The sequence below is a fragment of the Hylobates moloch genome, unplaced genomic scaffold, assembly GCF_009828535.3.
Source record: "Hylobates moloch isolate HMO894 unplaced genomic scaffold, HMol_V3 SCAFFOLD_8, whole genome shotgun sequence".
Lineage (NCBI taxonomy): Eukaryota > Metazoa > Chordata > Mammalia > Primates > Hylobatidae > Hylobates > Hylobates moloch.
In genome coordinates this window covers 7415688-7442351 of record NW_026652283.1, presented here as the reverse complement: position 1 = coordinate 7442351, position 26664 = coordinate 7415688, and the positions used below count along the sequence as shown (strand labels likewise).

The following is a 26664-nucleotide window of genomic DNA, read 5'->3' as shown; positions in this document are numbered from 1 at the left end:
ATTTTCTTTGCTGTGTAGAGTGTTTTAGTTTGATATAGTTCCACCTGTTTCTTTCATTCTTATTACCTGTTCTTTTTGGTGAGATATCAAAAAAGTCCTTGTCAAGGCCAATATTGAGATTTTCCTGTTTTCCTCTAGGAATTTAATAGTTTCAGGTCTTTAATATCCTTCTAGTTTATTTTTGTGTGCAGTATAAGACAAGGGTCCAATTTCATCCTTTTTGCAAGTGGATATCGGGTTTTCCAAACACCATGTATTGAAGAGACTATCTGTTCCTCGTTGTGTCTTCTTGGTGGCTTTGTCAAAAATTAATCGACTGTACATGCTTAGATTTATTTATGGGCTCTCTCTTCTGCTCCATTGGTCTATATCTCTGTTTTTTTGTTTTGTTTTGTTTTGTTTTTTTGAGACGGTGTCTCACTCTGTTGCCCAGGCTGGAGGGCAGTGGCACAATCTCGGCTCACTGCAACCTCCGCCTCCCAGGTTCAAGAGATTCTCCTGCCTCAGCCTCCGGAGTAGCTGGGATTATGGGCGCCCGCCACTATGCCCACCTAATTTTTGTATTTTTAGTAGATAGAGATGGGGTTTCACCATGCTGGCCAGGCTGGTCTTGAACTCTTGACTTCAGGTGATCCACCTACCTTGGCCTCCCAAAGTGCTGGGATTACCGGCATGAGCCATCGTGCCCAGCCTATATGTCTGTTTTTATGTCTATTTTCATACTGCTTCATTATGCCTCTTTTGTGATATAATTTGAGATTAAGAAGTGTGATGCCTTCGACTTTGTTTTCCTCAACGTTGTTTTGATTACTTGAAGTATGTTGTGGTTTCACACAAATTTTAGAATTGTTTTTTTCTATTTCTATGAAATATCTTTTTTTTTTTGGCTGAGTACAAGAGACTTTATCAATGATAAGTGACATGGTGCAGCTCCCTAGGTCTCTCCTTCTTCTGTGTGGTCGGGGACTGAGTGCAGCAGGGAATCCCCAGCAGCTGAGGGTCCCTCTCTTCTTCCAGTGCTCTCCTTGGGGTTAGTGATTGGGAGATTTTACTCCTTAGAGGCCATGTGTACCATGAGGTCCATCACCTTGTTACTGTAGGCAAATTCATTGTCATACCAGGAAATGAGCTTGACAAAGTGGTCATTGATGGCAATGCCAGCCCCAGCATCAAAGGTGGAAGGTGGGTATTGCTTTTAAATTCCAAAGAGACAAACTGGTGCTCAGTGTAGCCCAGGATGCCCTTGAGGGGGTCCTTGGGTGCCTGCCTCACCACCTTTTTGATGTCTGAAGAAACCTGTCTGGCAGGTTTCTCCAGACAGGAGGTCAGTTCCACAACTGACACAGTGGTGCTGGGAACACAGAAGACCATGCGAGTGAGCTTCGCATTAAGCTTAGGAATGACCTTGCCCTCTCATTGCCCATTTACTTGGCAACACCAGTAGATGCAGGAATGGTGTTCTGGAATGCCCCATGGCTGTCATGCCAGAGTTTCGCGGAGGGGCCATCCACAGTCTTCTGGGTGGCAATGATGTTGTGGACTGTGGTCATGAGTCCCTCCCTGATGCCAAAGTTGTCATGAATGACCTTGGCCAGGGAATCTAAGCAGTTGGTGGTACAGGAGGCATTGCTGATGATTGTGAGGTTGTTTTCATGCTTATGGTTCATGCCTATCACAAACATGGGGACATCTGCAGAGGGGATGGAGATGATGAACCTTTTGGCTCTCCTCTCCAGGTGAGCCCCAGCCTTTGCCAAGGTAGTGAAGATGCCAGTGGACTCCATGACATAATTAGCACCAGCATTATCTCATTTGGTTTTGGTGAGCTCTCACTCCTGGAAGATAGTGACGGGATTTCCATTGATGACAAGCTTCCCATTCTCAGCCTTGATGGTACCATGGAACTTGCCATGGTTGGGATCATAATGGAACATGCAGACCATGTAGTTGAGGTCAACGAAAGGGCCATTGGTGGTAACAGTATCCACTTTGCCAGGATTAAAAGCAGCCCTCATGAACAGGCACCTAATATGGCCAAATCCATTTACTCCTGCCTTCACTTTCACTCTGGAGTCTCAGGAAGAGGGCTGATGCTGCATAAGAAAATTGGATATTTGTGAAATGGGAGGAGCAGAGAGGTCACTGGAATTTTGATGGGGTTGCACTGAAAATGCTTATCACTTTAGGTGGTATAAACAGTCCTAATATCTTGAGACCAAAGATGTCAGGTATGTATACCTGTTCTTTCCAGTTCCTTCTAGATACCCTCAGCTAAGACAACTAAAAAACATGCATAAGTCTTAAATATGAAATAAGGAAAGTATAAAATGCTAATATTACAATTACAATTGTTAAAAAGCCGGTGATAATTCTGTTCAGAGATACAACATACCTACTGTTGACACACACATAAAGTATTTAACCTGGAAACAAATTGCTTGCTGGGGCTATAATGCTATCACATGAGATAGGTGCCCAACTTAATATACTACTATTATTAGCTCATATATCCCCTCCCCCAATCTTTTTAAAAAATTATTTTACTTTCAGTTCCCAGATACATGTGCAGAATGTGCAGGTTTTTTACTTAGGTATATGTGTGCCATGGTGGTTTTCTGCACTATTGACCCATCCTCTAGGTTCCCTCCCCTCACCCACAAACCCCCAACAAGCCCTGGTGTGTGTTGTTTCCCTCCCTATGTCCATGTGGTCTCATTGTTCAACTTCCACTTATGAGTGAGAACATGCGGTATTTGGTTTTGTTTTCCTGTGTTAGTTTGCTGAGGATGATGGTTTCCAGCTTCATCCATGTTCCTGCAAAGGACATGATTTCATTCCTCTTTATGGCTGCATAGTATTCCATAGTGTAGATGTACCACATTTTCTTTTCCAGTCTACCATCGATGCATATATTCTCTTTAAATTGATTCCAACAAAAGTTGTGTTTCCTTTTTTTTAACCAAGAAGAATAAGCTTGGATAAAAGTTATGTTTTCTTAATAAGGAGACATATTTCTTTCTTTTTTCTTTTTTTTAAATTATGCTTTAAGTTCTAGGGTAAATGTGCACAACGTGCATGTTTGTTACATACGTATACATGTGCCATGTTGGTGTCCTGCACCCATTAACTTGTCATTTACATTAGGTATTTCTCCTAATGCTATCCTTCCCCACTGCCCCCACCCCACAACAGGCCCCAGTGTGTGATGTTCCCCATTCTGTGTCCAAGTGTTCTCATTGTTCAGTTCCCACCTATGAGTGAGAACATGCAGTGTTTGGTTTTCTGTCCTTGCGATAGTTTGCTCAGAATGATAGCTTCCAGCTTCATCCATGTCCCTACAAAGGACATGAACTCATCCTATTTTATGGTTGCATAGTATTCCATGGTGTGTATGTGCCACATTTTCTTAATCCAGTCTATCATTGATGGACATTTGGGTTGGTTCCAAGTCTTCGCTATTGTGAATAGTGCCGCAATAAACATACGTGTGCATGTGTCTTTATAGCAGCATGCTTTATAATCCTTTGGGTATATACCCAGTAATGGGATGGCTGGGTCAAATGGTATTTCTAGTTCTGGATCCTTGAAGAATCGCCACACTGTCTTCCACAATGGTTGAACTAGTTTACAGTCCCACCAACAGTGTAAAAGTTTTCCTATTTCTCCACATCCTGTCCAGCACCTGTTGTTTCCTGATGTTTTAATGATTGCCATTCTAACTGGTGTGAGATGATATCTCATTGTGGTTTTGATTTGCGTTTCTCTGATGGCCAGTGATGACGAGTATTTTTTCATGTGTCTGTTGGCTGCATAAATGTCTTCTTTTGAGAAGTGTCTGTTCATATCCTTTGCCCACTTTTTGATGGGATTGTTTGATTTTTTCTTGTAAATTTGTTTAAGTTCTTTGTAGATTCTGGATATTAGCCCTTTGTCAGATGAGTAGATTGTAAAAATGTTCTCCCATTCTGTAGGTTGCCTGTTCACTCTGATGGTAGTTTCTTTTGCTGTGCAGAAGCTCTTTAGTTTAGTTAGATCCCATTTGTCAATTTTGGCTTTTGTTGCCGTTGCTTTTGGTGTTTTAGTCATGAAGTCCTTGCCCATGCCTGTGTCCTGAATGGTATTGCCTAGGTTTTCTTCTAGGGTTTTTATGGTTTTAGGTCTAACATTGACCTCTTTAATTCATCTTGAATTAATTTTTGTATAAGGTGTAAGGAAGGGATCCAGTTTCAGCTTTCTACATATGGCTAGCCAGTTTTCCCAGCATCATTTATTAAATAGGGAATCCGTTCCCCATTTCTTATTTTTGTGAGGTTTGTCAAAGATCAGATGGTTGTAGATGTGTGGTATTATTTCTGAGGGCACTGTTCTGTTCCATTGGTCGATATCTCTGTTTTGGTACCAGTAGCATGCTGTTTTGGTTACTGTAACCTTGTAATATAGTTTGAGGTCAGGTAGCGTGATGCCTCCAGCTTTGTTCTTTTGGCTCAGGATTGTCTTGGCAATGCAGGCTCTTTTTTGGTTCCATATGAACTTTAAAGTAGTTTTTTCCAATTCTATGAAGAAAGTCATTGGTAGCTTGATGGGGATGGCGTTGAATCTATAAATTACCTTGGGCAGTATGGCCATTTTCATGATATTGATTCTTCCTGTCCATGAACATGGAATGTTCTTCCATTTGTTTGTGTCCTCTTTTATTTCACTGAGCAGTGTTTGTAGTTCTCCTTGAAGAGTTCCTTCACATCCCTTGTAAGTTGGATTCCTAGGTATTTTATTCTCTTTGAAGCAATTGTGAATGGGAGTTCACTCACAATTTGACTCTGTTTCTCTGTTATTGGTGTATAGGAGTGCTTGTGATTTTTGCACACTGATTTTGTACCCTGAGACTTTGCTGAAGGTGCTTATCAGCTTAAGGAGATTTTGGGCTAAGACAATGGGGTTTTCTAAATATACAGTCCTGTCATCTGCAAACAGGGACAATTTGACTTCCTGTTTTCCTAATTGAATACCCTTTATTTCTTTCTTCTGCTTGACTGCCCTGGCCAGAACTTCCAACACTATGTTGAATAGGAGTGGTGAGAGAGGGCATCCCTGTCTTGTGCCAGTTTTCAAAGGGAATGCTTCCAGTTTCTGCCCATTCAGTATGATATTGGCTGTGGGTTTGTCATAAATAGCTCTTATTATTTTGAGATACATCCCATCAATACCTAGTTTATTGAGAGTTTTTAGCATGAAGGGGTGTTGAATTTTGTCAAAGGCCTTTTCTGCATCTATTGAGATAATCATTTGGTTTTTGTCTTTGGTTCCGTTTATATGCTGGATTGCATTTATTGATTTAGGTATGTTGAACCAGCCTTGCATCCCAGGGATGAGGCCCACTTGATCATGGTGGATAAACTTTTTGATGTGCTGCTGGATTCAGTTTGCCAGTATTTTATTGGGGACTTTTCTATTGATGTTCATCAGGGATATTGGTCTAAAATTCTCTTTTTTTTTTGCTGTGCATCTGCCAGGCTTTGGTATCAGGATGATGCTGGCCTCATAAAATGGGTTAGGAAGGATTCCCTCTTTTTCTATTGATTAGAATAGTTTCAGAAGGAATGGTACTAGCTCGTCTTTGTATCTCTGGTAGAATTCAGCTGTGAATCTGTCTGGTCCTGGACTTTTTATCGTTGGTAGGCTTTTATTATTGCCTCAATTTCAGAGCCTGTTATTGGTATATTTCGGGATTCAACTTCTTCCTGGTTTAAGTCTTGGGAGGGTGTATGTGTTCAGGAATTTATCCATTTCTTCTAGATTTTCTAGTTTATCTGCATAGAGGTGTTTATAGTATTCTCTGATGGTAGTTTGTATTTCTGTGGGATTGGTGGTGATAGCCCCTTTATCATTTTTTATTGCATCTATTTGATTCTTCTCTCTTTTCTTTATTAGTCTTGCTAGTGGTCTATTTTGTTGATCTTTTCAAAAAACCAGCTCTGGGATTCATTGATTTGTTGAAGGGTTTTTTTGTGTCTCTATATCCTTTAGTTCTGCTCTGATCTTAGTTATTTCTTGCCTTCTCCTAGCTTTTGAATGTGTTTTGTCTTGCTTCTCTCATTCTTTTAATTATGATGTTAGGGCGTTGATTTTAGATCTTTCCTGCTTTCTCTTGTGGGCATTTAGTGCTATAAATTTCCCTCTACACACTGCTTTAAATGTGTCCCAGAGATTCTGGTATGTTGTGTCTTTGTTCTCACTGGATTCAAAGAACATCTTTATTTCTGCCTTCATTTCGTTATGTACCCAGTATTCACTCAGGAGCAGGTTGTTCAGTTTCCATGTAGTTGTGCAGTTTTGAGTGAGTTTCTTAATCCTGAGTTCTAATCTGATTGTACTGTGGTCTGAGAGACAGTTTGTTATAATTTCTGTTCTTTTACATTTGCTGAGGAGTGCTTTACTTCCAACTATGTGGTCAGTTTTGGAATAAGTGCAATGTGGTGCTGAAAAGAATGTATATTCTGTAGATTTGGGGTGGAGAGTTCTGTAGATGTCTATTAGGTCTGCTTGGTGCAGAGTTGAGTTCAACACCTGGATATCCTTGTTAACTTTTTGTCTTGATCTGTCTAATGTTGACAGTGGGGTGTTAAAGTCTCCCATTATTATTGTGTGGGGTCTAAGTCTCTTTGTAGTTCTCTAAGGACTTTCTTTATGTATCTGGGTGCTCCTGTATTGGGTGCATATATATTTAGGATAGTTAGTTCTTCTCGTTGAATTGATCCCTTTACCATTATGTAATGGCCTTCTTTGTCTCTTTTGATCTTTGCTGGTTTATAGTCTGTTTTATCAGAGACTAGGATTGCAACCCCTGCTTTTTTTTGTTTTCCATTTGCTTGGTAGATCTTCCTCCATCCCTTCAATTTGAGCCCGTGTGTGTCTCTGCACATGCGATGGGTCTCCTGAATACAGCACACTGATGGATCTTGACTCTTTATCCAATTTGCCAGTCTGTGTCTTTTAATTGGGGCATTTAGCCTATTTACCTTTAAGGTTAATATTGTTACCTGTGAATGTGGTCTTGTCATTACGATGTTAGCTGGTTATTTTGCTTGTTAGTTGATGCAGTTTCTTCCTAGAATTGGTGTTCTTTACAATTTGTCATGTTTTTGCAGTGGCTGGTACTGGTTGTTCCTTTCCATTTTTAGTGTTTTCTCCAGGAACTCTTGTAAGGTGGGCCTGATGGTGACAAAATCTCTCAGCATTTGCTTGTCTGTAAAGGATTTTATTTCTCCCTCACTTATGAAACTTTCTTTGGCCGGATATGAAATTCTGGGTTGAAAATTCTTTTCTTTAAGAGCGTTGAATATTGGCCCCCACTCTCTTCTGGCTTGTAGGGTTTCTGCAGAAAGATCTGCTCTTAGTCTGATGGGCTTCCCTTTGCGGGTAACCTGACCTTTCTCTCTGGCTGCCCTTAACATTTTTCCCTTCATTTCAGCCTTGGTGAATATGGTGATTATGTGTCTTGGGGTTGCTTTTCTTGAGGAGTATCTTTGTGGTGTTCTCAGTACTTCCTGAATTGAAATGTTGGTCTATCTTTCTAGGTTGGGGAAATTCTCCTGGATAATATCCTAAATAGTGTTTTCCAACTTGATTCCATTCTCCCTGTGATTTTCAGGTACACCAATCTTTTCACATAGTCCCATGTTTCTTGAAGGCTTTGTTTCATTCCTTTTCATTCTTTTTTCTCTAATCTTGTCTTCATGATTTATTTCATTAAGTTGATCTTCAAACTTTTATATCCTTTCTTCTGCTCGATCAATTCAGCTATTGATACCTTTGTATGCTTCACGAAGTTCCCATGCTGTGTTTTTCAGCTCCATTAGGTTATTTATGTTCTTCTCTAAACTGGTTATTGTAGTTAGCAATTCATCTAATCTTTTTCAAGGTTCTTAGCTTCCTTGCATTGGGTTAGAACATGCACTCAGACCTGACTTCTTTTCTTCACTGTTGTCTCTCTCATCATCATCATGGTGCACAAATTCACCCCTCACATTCTCCATCTGATCTGTCAGTGTCACTGTCTCAGTACTGTCATAATGCTTATCTTGATCCATATCCTCAGGAGAGCCATCATTTTCACTGGTGCTGGAAACATCATCATTTTGACTCTGCTGGGCAAGTTCAGGACTACAATAACATGCCTTCATCTCACCTATAAGGAGGAAGATCTAGGGCAAAGCCCACTTTAGAGCCATTAATCTGCAAGACTTGAGGAGGAGGTGGACCAGGAAGAAGACCAAGACATAAATGTGGAACACTGTGTCCAAGAAGAGGAAGTATAGAAACTACCTGAGTTGGAGGTCCATAGGCTGAGGTTTTCTTAAGGTTAGGGGGTGGCTGGGCACCAGGAAGTGGAATGTCCTGGATCAAAATGGAAGTAGCATGTTACATATCTGGCAAAGGAATACTCTCCACTTCCACATGCTGAGCATTCTTGACAGCAACAAAATATTGGCTAAGTTGAGCCCTCTTCTGTTCATAGTCTACTTCCAGCTTTCTTGATTCTTTTGTAAATATTTAGATTCTCTTTTTCATAGAGTTGTAGAATATATTCAAAGGTTTCATGCAGCTTTCTACTTTCTCATTTAATTGTGGCTGTTGCACTACATTAAACTTCTTACATCTAATTTCTCCATGTTCCAGATAATCTACTTGGGATCCATCACTTTTAAAACTGCAACTCATACCATCATGCACTATTTTTTGTTCTTTAATTCTTTCTTTCTAGTTTTCTTTCAGGCTTGGTCTGTGGGGTTCATAAATTTTTCACTCTTAACTGGGTGCAGTGACTCATACCTGCAATCTCAGCATTTTGGGAGGCTCAGGTGGGTCGCTTGAGGTCGGGAGTTTGAGTTCAGCCTGAGAAACATAGCAAGACCCCATCTCTACAAAAAAAAAAAAAAAGAATAAATTTTTCACTCTTGGTGGATAATGTAGATTTCTGTCCCATGTTGATAATTTGTATAGTTTACTTGTTTATTAAAAAATGAAAACAAAACACTTCTGTTGTGGTGCCAGGACTGGGAGAATGGATGACTCCTGACTTCTTTTACTTTGTTTATTTTATTTATCTATTTATTTAATGTATTTATTTGCTTTTAACTGATTTTCCCCCACTTGAAGATTATTGTTTTGTTTTTTCCATAAGTTATTGAGGTACAGGTGGTATTTGGTTACATAAGGAAGTTCTTTAGTGGTGATTTCTGAGATTTTGGTTCACCCATCACCTGAGCAGTATACACTGCACCATATTTGTAGTCTTTTATCCCTTCCCCCCCATTCTTCTCCCCACGTCTCCAAAGTCCATTGTATCATTCTTAGGCCTTTGTGTCCTCATAGCTTAGCTCTCACATAACAGTGAGAACATATGATGTTTGGTTTTTCATTCCTGAGTTACTTCACTTAGAATAATAGCCCAGGTCACTGCAAATGCTGTCAATTCATTCCTTTTTATGGCTGCATAATATTCCATTGTATATATATATATGCCACAGTTTATCTACTCGTTGATTGATGGACATTTCGGTTGGTTCCATGATTTTGCAATTGTGAATTGTGCTGTTATAAACATGCATGTGCAAGTATCTTTTCTGAATAATGACTTCTTTTCCTCTGGGTAGATACGCAGTAGTGGGATTGCTGGATCAAATGCTAGTTCTACAAGAAATCTCCACATTGTTTTCCATAGCAGCTGTACTAATTTACATTCCCACCAGCAGTGTAGAAGTGTTCCCTGTTCACCACATCCATGCCAATGTCTGTTTTTGATTTTTTGATTATGGCCATTCTTGCAGGAGTGAGGTAATATCTCATTGTGGTTTTGATTTACATTTCCTTGATCATTAGTGATGTTGAGCATTTGTTCATGTGTTTGTTGGTCACTTGTATATCTTCTTTTGAGAATTGTCTATTTATGTCAGCTTCCTGAGTAGCTGGGATTACAGGCATGCATCACCATGCCTGGCTAAGGTTTGGATTTTTAGTAGAGATGGGGTTTTGCCATGCTGGCCATGTTTCACCTTGTTGGTCAGTTTGGTCTTGAACTTCTGGTCTCAAGTGATCCACCCAACTTGACCTCCTTGACCTCCCAAAGTGCTGGGATTACAGGCACGAGCCACCACCAAATGTATCACATTTATTGACTTGCATATGTTCAACCATCCCTGCATCCCTGGTATGAAACCCACTTGATCATGGTGGATTATCTTTTTGATATGTTGTTGGATTTGGTTAGCTGGTATTTTGTTAAGGATTTTAGCATCTATATTCATCAAGGATATTGGTCTGTAGTTTTCCTTTTTGATTATGTCCTTTCCAGATTTTTGTATTAGGGTGATGCTGGCTTCATAGAATGAATTAGGGAAGGTTCCTTCTTTCTCTATTTGTAGAACAGTGTCAAAAGAATTGGTACCAATTCTTCTTTGAATGTCTGGTAGAATTCTGCTGTGAATCCATCTGGTCCTGGACTTTTTTTGTTGCTAATTTTTAAAATACCATTTCAATGTCACTGCTTGTTATTGGTTTGTTTAGGGTATCTAATTCTTCCTAATTTAAGCTAGGAGGGTTGCATTTTTCCAGGAGTTTATCCATCTCTTCTAGGTTTTAGGTGTTCATAGTAGCCTTGAATGATGTTTTGTATTTCAGTGATGTCAGTTGTAATATCTCCTGTTTTGTTTCTTAGTGAGGTTATTTGGATTTTCTCTCTTCTTTTCTTGGTTAATCTTGCCAATGGTCTATCAATTTTATATTTTCAAAGAACCAGCTTTTTGTTTCATTTATCTTTTGTATTTTTTTATTTCAATGTCATTTAGTTCTGCTCTAATCTCGATTATTTCCTTTCCTCTGCTAGGTTTGGGATTCGTTTGTTTTTCTTTTCTCTAGTTCCTTGAGGTGCGACCTCAAAGTGTCAGTTTGCACTCTTTCAGTATTTTTGATGTTGGCATTTAGGGCTGTGAACTATCCTCTTAGCACATCCTTTATTGTTTCCCAGAGGTTTTGATAGGTTGTGTCATTATTGTTGTTGAGTTTGAAGAATTTTTAAATTTCCATCTTGATTTCATTTTTGACCCAATGGTCATTCAGGAGCAGGTTATTTAATTTCTATGTATTTGCATGGTTTTGAAGGTTCCTTTTGAAGTTGATTTCCAGTTTTATTCCACTGTGGTCTGAGAGAGTGCTTGATACACTTTCAATTTTCTTAAATTTACTGAGGTTCGTTTTATGGCCTATTATATGGTCTATCTTGGAAAAAGTTTCATGTGCTGTTGAGTACAATGTGTATTCTCCAGTTGTTAGATGAAATGTTCTACATGTATCTGTTAAGTCCATTTGTTTCAAGGTCTAGTTTAAATCCGTTGTTTCTTTGTTGACTTTCTGTCTTGATGACCTGTCTAATGCTGTCAGTGGAGTATTGAAGCCCCCAACTATTATTGTGTTGCTGTCTATCTCATTTCTTAGGTCTATTAGTAATTGTTTTATAAATTTGGGAGCTCCAGTGTTAGAAGCACATATGTTTAGGATTGTGAAATTTTCCTTTTGGACGAAGCCTTTTACCCATTATGTAATGTCCCTCCTTGTCTCTTTTAACTGCTGTTGCTTTTAAGTTTGTTTTGTCTGATATAAGAATAGCTACCCCTGTTTCCTTTTGGTGTCCATTTGTATAAAATGCCTTTTTCCACCCCTTTACTTTAAATTTATATGAGTCCTTACATGCTAGATGAATCTCCTGAAGACAGCAGATAGTTTTTTGGTGAGTTCTTGTCCATTTTATGGTTCTGTATCTTTTAAGTGGAGCATTTAGGCCATTTACATTCAATGTTAGTATTGAAATATGAGGTACTGTTGCATTCATCATGCTGTTTGTTGTCTGTTTGGTTTTTTTTGTTTGTTTTTTGTTTTTGCTTGTTAACTTGTATTTTTGTTTTATAGGTCCTGTGTGATTTATGCCTTTAAGAGGCTCTGTTTCGATGTGTTTCCAGGATTTGTTTCAAGATTTAGAGCTCCTTTTAGCAGTTCTTGTAGTGGTGGCTTGGTAATGGTGAATTCTCTCAGCATTTGTTTATCTGAAAAAGACTGTATCTTTCCTTCATATATGATGCTTAGTTTCACTGGATACAAAATTCTTGGCTGATAATTGTTTCGTTTGAGAAGGCTGAAGATAGGGCCGCAATCCCTTCCAGCTTGTAGGGTTTCCGCTGAGAAATCTGCTGTTAATCTGATAGGTTTTCCTTTATAGGTTACCTGATGCTTCTGTCTCAGAGCTCTTAAGATTCTTTCCTTCATCTTAACTTTGGATAATGTAATGACAATGTGCCTAGGCAAAGGTCTTTTTGCAATGAATTTACCAGATGTTCTTTGTGCTTCTTGTAAGGGATGTCTAGGTCTCTAGCAAGGCCAGGGAAATTTTCCTTGATTATTCCCCCAAATATGTTTTCCAAGCTTTTAGAATTCTCTTCTTCCTCAGGGACACCAATTATTCCTGGGTTAGGTCATTTAACATAATCCCAGACTTCTTGGAGGCTTTGTTCATATTTTCTTATTCTTTTTTCTTTGTCTTTGTTGGATTGGGTTAATTCGAAGACTTTGTCTTCTAGCTCTGAATTTCTTTCTTCTACTTGTTCAATTCTATTGCTGAGACTTTCCAGAGCATTTCGCATTTCTAAAAGTGTGTCCAAAATTTTCTGAATTAAAAAATTTTTTTTAAACTGTCTATTTCCTTGAATATTTCTCCTTTCACTTCTTGTATCACATTTTGGATTTCCTTGCATTGGGCTTTGCCTTTCTTGGGTCCCTCCCTGATTAGCTTAATAACAAACCTCCTATATTCTTTTTCAGGTAAATCAGGGATTTCTTCCTGGTTTGGATCCATTGCTGGTGAACTAGTGTGATTTTTTAAATGGTGTTGAAGAGCCTTCTTTTGTCCTATTACCAGGGTTGTTTTTCTAGTTCCTTCTCATTTGGGTAGGCTCTATCAGAGGGAAGGTCTGGGGCTGAAGGCTGTTGTTCAGATTCTTTTGTCTCAGGGGATGCTCCCTTGATGTACTACTCTCCTCCTTTTCCTATGGATGTGGCTTCCTGTGGGCTGAACTGCAGTGATTGTTGTCTCTCTTCTGGGTCTAGCCACTCAGAGAGTCTACCCAGCGGGTTATCTGCACAGAGTCTTGTGATGTGAACTATCTATGGAGCTATGGATACCAGTGCCTGTTCTGGTTGAGGTGGCACAGGGGTGCAATGAACTCTGTGAGGGTCCTTAGCTTTGGTGGTTTAATGCTCTATTTTTGTGCTGGTTGGTCTCCTGCCAGGAGGTGGCGCTTTCCAGATAGCATCAGCTGTGGTAGTATGGGGGAAAAACTGGCAGTGGATGGGGCCGTAGAACTGCCAAGATTATATGTCCTTTGTCTTCTGCTACCAGGGTGAGTAGGAAAGAACCATCATGTGGGGGCGGACCTAGGTGTGTCTGAGCTCAGACTCTCCTTGGGCAGGTCTTGCTGCCACTGCTGTGGGGGATGGGGGTGAGAGTCCCAGATCATTGGAGTTGTGTACCTAGGAGGATTATGGCTGCCTCTGCTGAGTCATGCAGGTTGCCAGGGAAGTGGGGGAAAGCTGGCAGTCACAGGCCTCACCCAGCTCCCATGCAAACCAAAGGGCCCGTCTCTTTCCCACAGTGCCCCTGCTAACAGCCCCCAGTCTGTTTCCAGGCAGAGTGCAGTATGGGCTTGAAAACCTGCCCCAGGCTATTCGCCTCCCAGCTGGGAAAGAAAAAGGCTTGGTTCTTCCCTGACCTGCAAAGTCTGCACACTGGATTTGCACCCTGCCCCAGGTACTGGCAAGGAGGCTTCTCATTGGGTTCAAATTGTTACAAAGTTTTAGCTAGAGATTTCCTTCTCCCTGTGTAGTTTTACTCCCTGCTCCTCTCCCGTTAGATCCCTGTGGTGCCAGGCAGGAATGGCTGGCTTGGGGACCCAGCGAGTGCCCAGGGCCTTTCTGCTGCTTCCTCTACCCTTGTAGTTCACTTGGCTCTCCAAATTGATTCAGCTCCAGGTGAAGTTGGAAACTTCTCCTGCAAACAGACCTTCAGTTCCTCCAGTGGGGGTGTGTTTTCAGAAGAGGAGGGTCTCCCAGTCCCAATTCCACAGGTAAGGGACTCACAGTTTTGGGGGTGGTCTCCCAGTTCCTGCAGGAGCAGTCCGCTTTCTTCAGAGAGTCTGTGGGTCCTCTTGGGATTGCTGGTTTGTTCTTGCAGTCGATCCGGAGCTAAAATTCACAAGGAGAGCACCCACACACTGCTCTGTCTGGAGCTGCAACCTAGTCCTGCCTCCCGTCTGCCATGATCCACAGTATCCCAGTATTCTTTTACTTTGTAAAGGTCTTCAACTCAGCCTCTCTGTTAATCCCTCAGCCTCCACCATCTTGAAACCTCCAAAACTGTGCTTTTTATGTTTAGGAACTATTTACCAACATTTCAATATAATTATGTTGTTTTGAGTATGTGCTAATAATTGTAATCATAACTAAACCTAGAAAAAAAATTTGTCATATGGAATTAAAAAAGTAAAGCAAAAATTTTAAATGAAGTAAAAAAAAATAGCAAAGTTAGCTTGTACTTTCCTAGTCTTGAAATTAGCCATTTCTCAAAGGAACTCTGATTCATTTTGTGGAGAATGGCATTTAGAAACCAAGATACAAACACTAAGTGAGATACTTGATTTTGGGATGTCATTGCTGGTTGTCTAAGCAGTCAGAGCTACTTAACATACACACACGCATACATACAATCTATCTCTATGCCTCTATCTATCTATCAAAAACCAGAATTAATGTTGATATCTCCAAAATCCAATTCAGTATCACAGAATTCATTCTAACTTCTCTCATTCCATATTTGTAACTCTCTTCTTCCATAGTGAGAAATATCTCCCAGTGTATTTATTCAATCCTAGAATACACAGAAGCCTTAATCAAAGGATCAAGTTGAACCTCACTAGTAGAAAAACAAACATCCTTTGTCCCTGATATAGTGACTATGAAGGATTTAAAAATGCCTAACCTGAATCTTCTGGATTTAGTATGATTATAATGTTTATTAGTGCATAATCAAAATAACATAATCATAATAAAATCTTTGTAAATAATTGTTAAATAAAAAATGTAATTTTTTTTTTTGAAAAGCCTCTCTAACTTAAGTAGATTGGGCTTGGTAGTTGTGGTGGGAGAAGTTATTTACATATTCTTAAAGTATATTTCCACAAATTACTTATGTACAAAAGGAAAAACAGTATATTGACACAATGAAGAAAATGGATACCACTTAGCCAAATAATCAAAACAACAGATGGTCTAGGATTTACTTTTGCTAAAGGGGACATCACTGAAAAAATTAGCAAAATCTGATAAAGATCTATGGATTAAATACATAAGTTAGCATCCATGCTAATCTCTTGATTTTATAAATTTCTCCTGATTTTGATATTTGCACTGTGGTTATAAAAGAAAATGTCCTTATTTTTAGAAAAACACAAGGAAACAAGAAAATACTTGTCTATTTTAATAAATTATTTGGGATAAAATGGACATCATGTTGTCGACTTTTGGGTTGAGAGAAGAAAATGGGTGTGAGAGAATCATTTCAGATGTTATGTAAGTGCCATTACTGAAACATAACTGAAAACATATAAATGTGCATTCTTTTCCCAATCCTTTTATATAAGGCAAAAATGAATGATTCCTTTTTGATTGGTTTAACCACCTGTAGTTCTGCCTCCTTATTCTTGAATAATCTTATATATAAAGCATTATCTAAGATAACTAGTTTCAGATTCTTTAGAGTCAGAGCTTAAAGACATTTTTCAAGCAATCTCTGTGTAGGATCTGTCTAGATTTTTAGAATTTTTTGATATTTTTAAATTTTCTTATTCACATTTAATCTAATTACTTTTTAGTGACACATTTTCCTGAAATACTCGATCTTTATAGAAACAACTCTTAATTTAATTCATATTTGATCTATTAGTGAAATTTTATTTATTTAACTATGCACAAGACAATTCCTAAAGGGTACATGATCTAGAATATCTCAACTTGTGTCAGTTTCTATAGTTAAATACATTTGAAAGGAGGTCCAATGAGATATTATTAATTATAGCATTTAAAATATTAAATTGTAATAACATTCCAGGCCAGGCGTGGTGGCTCATGCCTGTAATCCCAGCACTTTGGGAGGCCAAGGTGAGCAGATCACGAGTTCAGAAGTTCAAGACCAGCCTGACCAACATGGTGAAACCCCGTCTCTACTAAAAATACAAAAATTAGCTGGGCGTGGTGGTGCACGCCTGTAATCCCAGCTACTTGGGAGGCTGAGGCAGGAGAATCGCTTGAACCTGGTGGCTGAGGATTCAGTGAGCCAAGATCGTGCCACTGTACTCCAGCCTGGGGGACAGAGTGAGACTCTTTCTCAAAAAAAAAAAAAAAAAGTTCCAAAAATAAGAGTAAGGTGCCATGATATGTGGGTCTCTTCATCACCTCCCACCAAGTGTTAGTATCAATGAACAGCATCAGTTGTTCAATATGAGGGAAAACCTGTTTATGAACTACAATGACTGGGATACATGGCACTAACTGATTTAGAAACAGTCATAACTGATTCTCATTAGTCTACTCAAAAATATGTATAATGTATTTTTCTAAGTGCTTGGAATATATCAGAGAACAAAACCCCCACCCATCATGGAGCCTATTTTTAGATGTGGGATGTGGAGAAGGGGAGAGACGTACCCCCAGGCAAAAATAGACCAAATCAATCAATAAATTATATGGTATGTTAGGAAGTAAAAATTCCACAAACAAAAAGAAAAGTGAATACAGTAATGGAGTTATAAGGATGGGGGAAATGTTTTTTAAAATAATTATGGAAAAGACTAGCTGAGAAGCTGAGTTAAGATTTGAAGGGGATGAGGGCATTAGCCAGGTGGCTATTTGGGGGAACAATATTCAAGGAAAAGGGAACAGCCAGTGCAAAGGCCCTGAATCAGGACTAGAATTGGGGTGCATGAGAACAGCAAGATGGCCAGTGTGGGTGGAAATTAATGAGTAGGGAAATAGTCAGAGAAGATTCAGAGAGGTAAGGAGAGTGGTGGTAGTGGTGGGGTGAGCTGGTTACTTCCCTATAGACTGGCCATTTTAAGTAACTTAGCTTTTATTCTTAATGAGATAGGGACCCTTTGAAGGGTTTTGAATTAACCAGTAACATGATCTGACATAAAATTTAAAAAGTTTACCCTAGTTATCTTGATGAGAATAGATACTTAGGAAAGGCAAAGGTAGTTAGGAGGCTGGAGCAGGATTCCAGGCAGGGGATGATGGTGACCCTGATCAGGATGATGTTAATGGATGTAGATGTATTTTGGAAGTGGTGTAAATGGGATTTCCTGAAGAACTGGATATGGAACATGGAAGTAAGAGAGGGATCAAGGATGACCCCAAGAATTTTGCTCTGAACACTGAAAATTGGTGGTGTTGCCATCAACATCCTTTTCATGTATGTGACAGTGAAAACCTAGGATCTATATTGGTAACACATGGATTTTCCCCACTTATATCTTGTAATGTCTAATTATACTTAGATTAACAAAGTTGTTCCCAGAGATTTTGCTGCCTGTTTCAGGTTGCCTTTTTAATTTTCTTTATGGAATGAGAAAGGATTAAAGCTGGGCTCCAATCTGAATTAGAATCAGTTCCCAGAAATACCCCATTCAGACTTACATAGCCATCCATCTTGGCATATTTCTTGAATCATTGCTCATACTGGCTCTCTAACAATTTTTCTCCTAGCATCTAAGTCACATTCTTGATTTGGTGGTCAAAATGATAGATGTCATTTATCCTGTTCATAAAAACCGTCACAGAATAATAAGCCACTTTTCTTCAATAGCAAATGTCTTTTCAACCTACCTGCCACATTTTTCCTTTTTATCAACTGACTTTTGTCATTACTGTTGGGCACTCATTTTTCTGCCTACTTGTATGTTGAATTTATTGGTAAGACATGAAATGTGTGAATGATTCTTCTCTTTTCTTATCCATTCTCTGAAGATTTTTACTTTCTTTTTTCAGTGCCTCCCCATAATGCCAGACACCTGAGGATTAACTTTTTCAGAATAATCTCAAATTCATATTGAACTCTAAAACACTTGTGTACCCAAAAACTTGTGTACCAATATTTGTAACCACATTGAAGATCCCTCTGATCTTCTCTAGCCTAGTTGCTTGGCAGAAAATCTAGAAGTCATCTACACCACTCCATTAGTGCCTGCATCCATTAACCAAGTTTATTTACTTCTTTATTCTATTATCTATTAACTGTCTTCTCTTAATGTGCCCTTGTGTTAATTCAAGCCCTTATCATTTCTTTCTTGAATTACTCCTCTACCACATACTGCAAAAAATTACTGATTTATAAGCTGTTCCTAGTTACTTCAACATTTAGGAATTGCAGAAGTCATGTTTAGGGGCTCTTTTGTTTGGGAGAACTCTTCAGTTACCCTCCATTATGCCAGGTGTTAAAACACTTAGCCAAAACTAGGAGGAAAAGCTCTGCAAAATAAAGCAAAATGATTATTTTTATTGGTGTCGAGGTTACTATATATTAAATAATGACAGATTATTACATTTTTATTTGTAGGGGCCATGGTAAAGACGTAATAACAAAGAGAGGCCTCTGCTTTGAGTAGAAGCAAGTCCCAGAAACATGAGAAGGTTGGGGCTAAAAAGGGAGTTGTTGGTTCTCCACTAAAGAACCTCTATAACAGGGCAGTGTTAATGGTCACAGGGCAAGGATTATCTGATATTCACTTTGAAGTTTTCTGTTTTGTCTTGCTTTCCTAATGAATTCTTTAAATCTTCATGAAAGGTTATTAGCAGCAATATTAGGAAGAAAAATGTATAAAAGAACAGAGGTGATCCTAGAGAAGGGAGAAGGGATACTTTGAGAAGTGATCAAATCATGTAAACATCCACGGGAGACTTTTGGAGATTCTAGGCACAAGGACTGAGTTCTCTGCAGGATCACAGGATAAGGACTCAAATTACAGATAATTTACTATTAAACTGAAGACTTTTGTTGTTGTTGTTTTGGTTTGTTGTTGTGTTATTGTTGGTGGTGGGTTTGTTTTTTTTTTTGAGACAGGATCTTGCTCTGTCACTCAGGTTGGAGTGCAGTGGCACAATTATGATTCACTGCAGCCTTGAACTCCTGGGTTCAAGCAATCTTCCCACCTCAGCTGCCTAAATAGCTAGGACTACAGGCACACGGCACCACACCTGGCTAATTTTTCTATATTTTGTAGAGATGGGGTCTCACTGTATTGGCCAGGCTGATCTCAAACTTCTGGCCTCAGCAATCCTCCTGCCTTGGCCTCCCAAAATGCTGGGATTACAGTGAGCCACTGTGCCCAGCTAAACTAAAGATTAACTTTAGATATCAGGAGATTTCCTAACCACTTGGAATACACACTTTGCTTTTCATTTTATTTTTTATTCTCCTTCTGGTTATCTTTCTGTGTTTCAAATGTAACCATATTCCCCTGATAAATTACACATAGGGAGCCATATGCTATTTTAAAAAGTTATTTCTTTACTTTTAATATAAAATAAAATATATAGTACAGGTCAGTCAGAAATAAGTAAAGTATAATTCAATTTTTATCATTTCAGACCTTTTAATATATACATAGATATGTGTAAAAATATAAATATGTGTAGGTATTTGTAAAATGTAATTATATATCTTAATGTTCTGCAACCTTCCTTTCTAACTTATAAAATAATACTGATTTTCTATATCAGCACCTAGAGTGACATTAGCATCTTTAATAGCTGCATAATAGTCTGATGAATCGAGTCCTAAATTTTATTGAAAATTTTATCCTCTTATTGGATACACATTTATTTCAAAATTTTCACTACTATAAATAACTCTGCATATGTATCTTGTTCACTTGCTTCCTTAGGATCGATGCCTATTAATAAATTCTTAAATATTTTTGACTTAAGGATTTAATAATAATCACATGGGGAAAATCTATGCTTTGTACATTTTGTACTCAATTTTTATTGTGGATGTAAAAGGCTGAGGTTTTCAGCAAGTAACTAGATGTACTGTTTCTGGGTTTTGCAAGCAGCTGCTTTTAAAAAAGGGAAGCACATTACGCTCTTCCTTTAAAAATCCGTTTATGAAAACACTCATCTCTATGCTCATAAGCTTTAAAGAAACTTAACAAGGATGACTATAAATCTCACATACCACTTTTAGAATTTAATAGAAAGTATAAATTTGGTTGTTATCTGACTTATTACTCCTTTTTTTTCCATAGAGAATAGGAGAAAAGATTCTATACTATAAATAAGTGGTAACATTCTTCCCTCTGGAGCATTGACAATAAAGAAATGATACAAATATTTCTGAAGCCCACTACGTTATCTTTGCCCATTAGTACTGGCACTTTTAGTATGGATTTAAGTTTTGCTTAGAGTTTACTTTTTTTTTTTCATTTTTCTAACTTCTTCAGCCTAAATGAAAGTTTCTGGTCTCTGGGATTGTGTTCTTCGTGATGAAAATTCATTGTGCAATTTGCTTTTCTTTGCCTTAAAGTTTTCTGGGATCTTACTGTAAAGAATTTTCTAATCCTGACATAGAATATGTTTAAATGGAAAGGAAAATGGGCATGGAGTCAAAGTGTCACTGTTTCAATCCTTGTTCTTCTACATAATACAATGCTGAGTAAAGCATTTAACTTATTTAAGCCTCAGTTTTCTTATCTGCAAGATGCAGAAATTACTAATGATTTTACAAAGTGCCTGGCAAGATGAAAGGAGGCCATGTGCCTGAAAATGCACAGCGCATCCCCTGGGTAAAGAATGGGTCCTCTGCTGTTGTTAGTAGACAGGATTGGCTTGACTTCTGCAAAGGCCTTAGTTTTCTTTATTTTGTTCTTTTATGTGTTAGAATTTGGTATTTGTGCTTCTTTGCTCCTGAAGCTATATTTTCCTTTTTCATGTTTAATATCTTATTATTATTATTTTGACTGAGTCTCACTCTGTCACCCAGGCTGGAGTGCAGTGGCGTGATCTCAGCTCACTGCAACCTCTGCCTCCTGGGTTCGAGTGGTTCTCCTGCCTCAGCCTCCGGAGTAGCTGAGATTTACAGGCATGGGCCATCACACTCGGCTAATTTTGGTATTTTTAGTAGAGACGGAGTTTCACCATGTTGGCCAGGCTGGTCTCAAACTCCTGACCTCAGGTGATCCGCCCGCCTTGGCCTCCCAAAGTGCTGGAATTTTAGGCATGAGCCACCGCGCCCAGCCCTAATATCTGATTTTTAAAGTGACTTCTTAATTTTTAAAGGTCTAATTTTTTACAACTTTGATATATGCTTTCTAGACTTTATGATTTTGAAGAAGTAAAAAGACTTCTGCAATGCCTGTTTTCTCTCCTGAATATTCTTTCACGTTGGCCATTATTGAAATTACAAACTTACGGTGGCAATCCTGCTTTCTTATACAAGCATAGCACCAGTATTTTGATGAACCAAGAGGTGTGCCATTTTGTCCTACACTTTTGCCTGATCACTACAACTGGGCTCCACTCCTGCCTCATATCCTGCTTCTACTTTTAACACTAAAGGAAACATTCTCATGTCCTAAGCAGTCTCTGTAATCTGATCAGTCTGTGCTTTCCCCCAACTTCAGTCATTCTAATTTCGTCACTATTTACTGGACCTACTTTTTAAATAGTCTTTTATATCCTGCTTTTTTGTTCTTTTAACTTTAAATTATTGGATTTAAAGTGCATTGAAAATTGAACTTCTTATTGTGTGCCACTTGGACCATGAAATAATTCAGTTACTAAAGCCAAAAAAAAAAAAAAACAAAACAACCACCAAAAAACCCACCATGGTTTAGAAGACACTTTTCGAAATGCAGTGAAACCACCATTTGAGAGGCTCTCTGAGGGCAATTTATAATGTAATACTATCCCCTGCTTAAATACCTACAGGTTTTTTTTTTCTGTATCACTTATTTGCTTATATAAGTATTTAAAATAGGATTATCTTACATTATTGAACTGGAATTTGTTTTGAACCTTCAATTAGAGTACCAAGAGCAGAGCTAATAGGTTCTTTTTTATATATATTCATTATATCATTCTTTGTGTAAATCTCATAACATCATTTGTAATTATCTAGTCTCCAAATAAGATAGTAAATTATTTGAGGGCAGGGATCATGCTTATTTTATTCCTTGCACTTATCACAGTTTCTAGCATGCGTTAACTAAGCTACATTAACTAAGTTAATGAATGAATGAACTAATGGATCCTTTAAATAAAAATTTTCTCCATGGTACACCCAGACATTATTTTAGAGCAAGACTCAAATGAGGGGATGTGTATAAAATACCTTTTGAACAAAATATTCTAAAACTAAAGTAGATTCTTTTATTCATTTATTCCATAAATGAGCTTTCATTCAGTGCTTAATATTATGTGCCAGGGTTAATATTATATGGCATATGGAATGGTTGGTAGTTTTATCCTTTGAATTATTTTATAAATTTAAATTTTCTTTTTGATAACTTCATTCTAGGTTTCACACTCAAGATGTCTATTGGTATTTTATATCCCTTGCATTTCTCCTTAGGAATCTTCATGACAGAGTCCTATCTTCCTCTATATTTCATTTCTAAATTCCTGACTTTTTAAAACTGTGCTTTCCTTTGCCCTCCCTATGAGTTTCACAAGCTTTTAACAACTTATTTGGTAAAGAAATCTCTGTTAGATTATTAATATATATTAATGGGTTCATATGTTATTATTCTGTGATATAATATTTGTGTTATCTCAGAAACAGCTCATTAGGTTTTACCCCAATAATATTTTCTAATTCAGATATCATTTTCCCTAGGCAGAGTTGCTTTCTGAGCATATATATTTTACTCTTGTGTATGAAAAGGTAAAATCCAATGCATATTTTAAAAATAGTTTCATCCAGATGGTTAAATTTTAGAAATACCTTCTCATGCAGAGGTGAGGTTCTCAATACCTGAAAGTAATTGTCTAAACTGTTGAAAATGTATTTTTTTCTTTTTAAATTTTTATTTGTTTTTTATTGCTGGAGTTAGAACATGAAATACAATTTTGTGTGTTTATCTTTTACCTGTAACTTTACTAAACTGAATTATTATTTATAATAGCTTTTTAAAATTATACTTTAAATTGTGGGATACATGTGCAGAATGTGCAGGTTTGTTGCATAGGTATACACGTGCCATGGTGGTTTGCTGCACCCATCAACCCATCATCTACATTAGTATTTCTCCTAATGCTATCCCTCCCCTAGCTCCCCACCCCGACAGGCTTCCGTGTGTGATGTTTCCCTCCCTGTGTCCATGTGTTCTCATTGTTAAACTCCCACTTATGAGTGAGAACATGAGATGTTTCGTTTTCTGTTCCTGTGATAGTTTGCTCAGAATGGTGGTTTCCAGCTTCATCCATGTCCCTGCAAAGGACATGAACTCATCCTTTTTTATGGCTGCATGGTATTCCATGGTGTATATGTGCCACATTTTCTTTATCCAGTCTATCATTGATGGGCATTTGGGTTGGTTCCAAGCCTTTGCTATTCTGAACTGTGCTGCAGTAAACATACATGTGTATGTGTCTTTATAGTAGAATGGTTTATAATCCTTTGGGTATATACCCAGTAATGGGATTGCTGGGTCAAATGGCATTTCTGGTTGTAGGTCACACTGTCTTCCACAATGGTTGCACTAATTTACACTCCTAGCAACAGTGTAAAAGCATTCCTATTTCTCCACATCCTCTCCAGCATCTGTTGTTTCCTGACTTTTTAATGATCGCCATCTAACTGGCATGAGATAGTATCTCGTTGTGGTTTTGGTTTGCATTTCTCTAATGACCTCTGATGATGAGCTTTTTTTCATGTTTGTTGGCCACATAAATGTCTTCTTTTGAGAAGTGTCTGTTCATATCCTTCACCCACTTTTTTTTTTTTTTTTTTTTTTGAGATGGAGTCTCACTCTGTCGCCCAGGCTGGAGTGCAGTGGCGCAATCTCAGCTCACTGCAAGCTCCGCCTCCCGGGTTCACGCCATTCTCCCACCTCAGCCTCTCCGAGAAGCTGGGACTACAGGCACTCGCCACCACGCCCGGCTAATTTTTTTTGTATTTTTAGTAGAGACGGGGTTTCACCATGGTCTCGATCTCCTGACCTCGTGATCCGCCCGCCTCGGCCTCCCAAAGTGCTGGGATTACAAGCGCCTTCACCCACTTTTTAATGGGGTTTTTTTTTTTTTTTTCTTGTAAATCTGTTTAAGTTCCTTGTAGACTCTGGATATTAGCCCTTTGTCAGATGGATAGGTTGCAAAAAATTTCTCCCATTCTGTAGGTTGCCTGTTCATTCTGATGATAGTTTCTTTTGCTGTGCAGAAGCTCTTCAGTTTCATTAGATCCCATTTGTCTATTTTGGCTTTTGTTGCTATTGCTTTTACTGTTTAGTCATGAAGTCCTTGCCCATTCCTATGTCCTGAATGATATTGCCTAGGTTTTCATGCTTTCAGGTATAACATTTAAGTCTTTAATCCCTCTTGAGTTAATATTTGTATAAGGTGTAAGGAATTGGTCCAGTTTCAGTTTTCTGCATATGGCTAGCTAGTTATCCCAACACCATTTATTAATTAGGGAATCCTTTCCCCATTGCTTGTTTTTGTCAGGTTTGTCAAAGATCAGATGGTTGTAGATGTGTGGCATTATTTCAGAGGACTCTGTTCTGTTTCATTTGTCTATATATCTGTTTTGGTAACAATACCATGCTGTTTTGGTTACTGTAGTCTTGCAGTATAGTTTGAAGTCAGATAGTATGATGCCTCCAGCTTTGTTCTTTTTGGTTAGGACTGTCTTGGCTATACGGGCTCTTTTTTGGTTCCAAATGAAATTTAAAGTAGTTTTTTCTAATTCTGTGAAGAAAGTCAGTGGTAGCTTGATGGGGATAGCATTGAATCTATAAATTAGTTTGGGCAGTATGGCCATTTTCACAATATTGATTCTTCCTATCCATGAGCATGAAATATTTTTCTACTTATTTGTGTCCTCTCTTATTTCCTTGAGCAGTAGTTCATAGTTATCCTTGAAGAGGTCCTTCACATCCCTTGTAAGTTGGATTCCTAGGTATTTTATTCTCTTTGTAGTAATTGTGAATGGGAGTTCACTCACGATTTGGCACTCTGTTTATCTGTTATTGGTGTGTAGGAATGCTTGTGAGTTTTGCACATTGATTTTGTATTCTGAGACTTTGCTGAAGTTGCTTATCAGCTTAAGGAGATTTTGGGCTGAGACGATGGGGTTTTCTCAATATACAATCATGTCATCTACAAACAGAGACAATTTGACTTCCTGTTTTCCTAGTTGAATACCATTTATTTCTTTCTCTTGCCTAATTGTCCTGGCCAGAACTTCCAATACTATGTTGAATAGGAGTGGTGAGAGAGGGCATCCTTGTCTTATGCCAGTTTTCAAAGGGAATGCTTTCCACTTTTGCTCATTCAGTATGATATTGGCTATGGGTTTGTCATAAATAGCTCTTATTATTTTGAGATATGTTCCTTCAATACCTAGTATATTGAGAGTTTTTAGCATGAAAGGGTGTTAACTTATATTGAAGGCCTTTTCTGCATCTATTGAGATAATCATGTGGTTTTTGTCATTGGTTCTGTTTATGTGATAGATTATGTTTATTTATTTGTGTATGTTCAGCCAGCCATGCATTCCAGGGATGCAGACAACTTTATTGTGCTGGATGAGCTTTTTCATGTGCTGCTGGATTCAGTTTGCCAGTATTTTATTGAGGATTTTTGCAATGATCTTCATCAGGGATATTGGCCTGAAATTTTATTTTTTTGTTGTGTCTATGCCAGGTTTTGGTATCAGGATGATACTGGCCTCATAAAAAGAGTTATGGAGGAGTGTTTCCTTTTCTATTGTTTGGAATAGTTTCAGAAGGAATGGTACCAGCTCCTCTTTGTACCTCTGGTAGAATTCGGTTATGAATCTGTCTTATCCTGGGCTTTTTTTGGTTGGTAGGCTATTCATTACTGCCTCAATTTCAGAACTTGTTTTTGGTCTATTCAGGGATTCAACTTCTTTCTGGTTTAGTTTTGGAAGGGTGTATTGTCCAGGAATTTATCCATTTTTTCTAGGTTTTCTAGTTTATTTGCATAGAGGTGTTTATAGTATTCTCTAATGATAGTTTGTATTTCTGTGGGATCAGTGGTGTATCCCCTTTATCATTTTTTATTGCATCTATTTGATTCTTCTCTCTTTTCTTCTTTATTAGTTAGGTTAGTGGTCTATTTTATTAATCTTTTCAAAAAACCAGCTCCTAGATTGATTTAATTTTTTGAAAGGTTTTTTGTGTCTCTAGCTCCTTCAGTTCTGCTCCGATGTTAGTTGTTTCTTGTGTTCTGCTAGCTTTTGAATTTGTTTCCTCTTGCTTCTCTAGTTCTTTTAATTGTGATGTTAGGTCGTTGATTTTAGATTTTTCCTGCTTTCTCCTGGCAGCATTTAGT

General features: G+C 38.2%; 1 protein-coding gene and 1 pseudogene across 1 annotated transcript in view; one reads left to right on the top strand and one right to left on the bottom strand.

The window, feature by feature from the left end:
* Positions 1-26664, top strand: part of CD163 (CD163 molecule) — a 114680-nt gene that overhangs the window by 21073 nt on the left and 66943 nt on the right. The window lies entirely within an intron of this gene.
* Positions 1049-2057, bottom strand: LOC116472630 (glyceraldehyde-3-phosphate dehydrogenase-like; annotated as a pseudogene).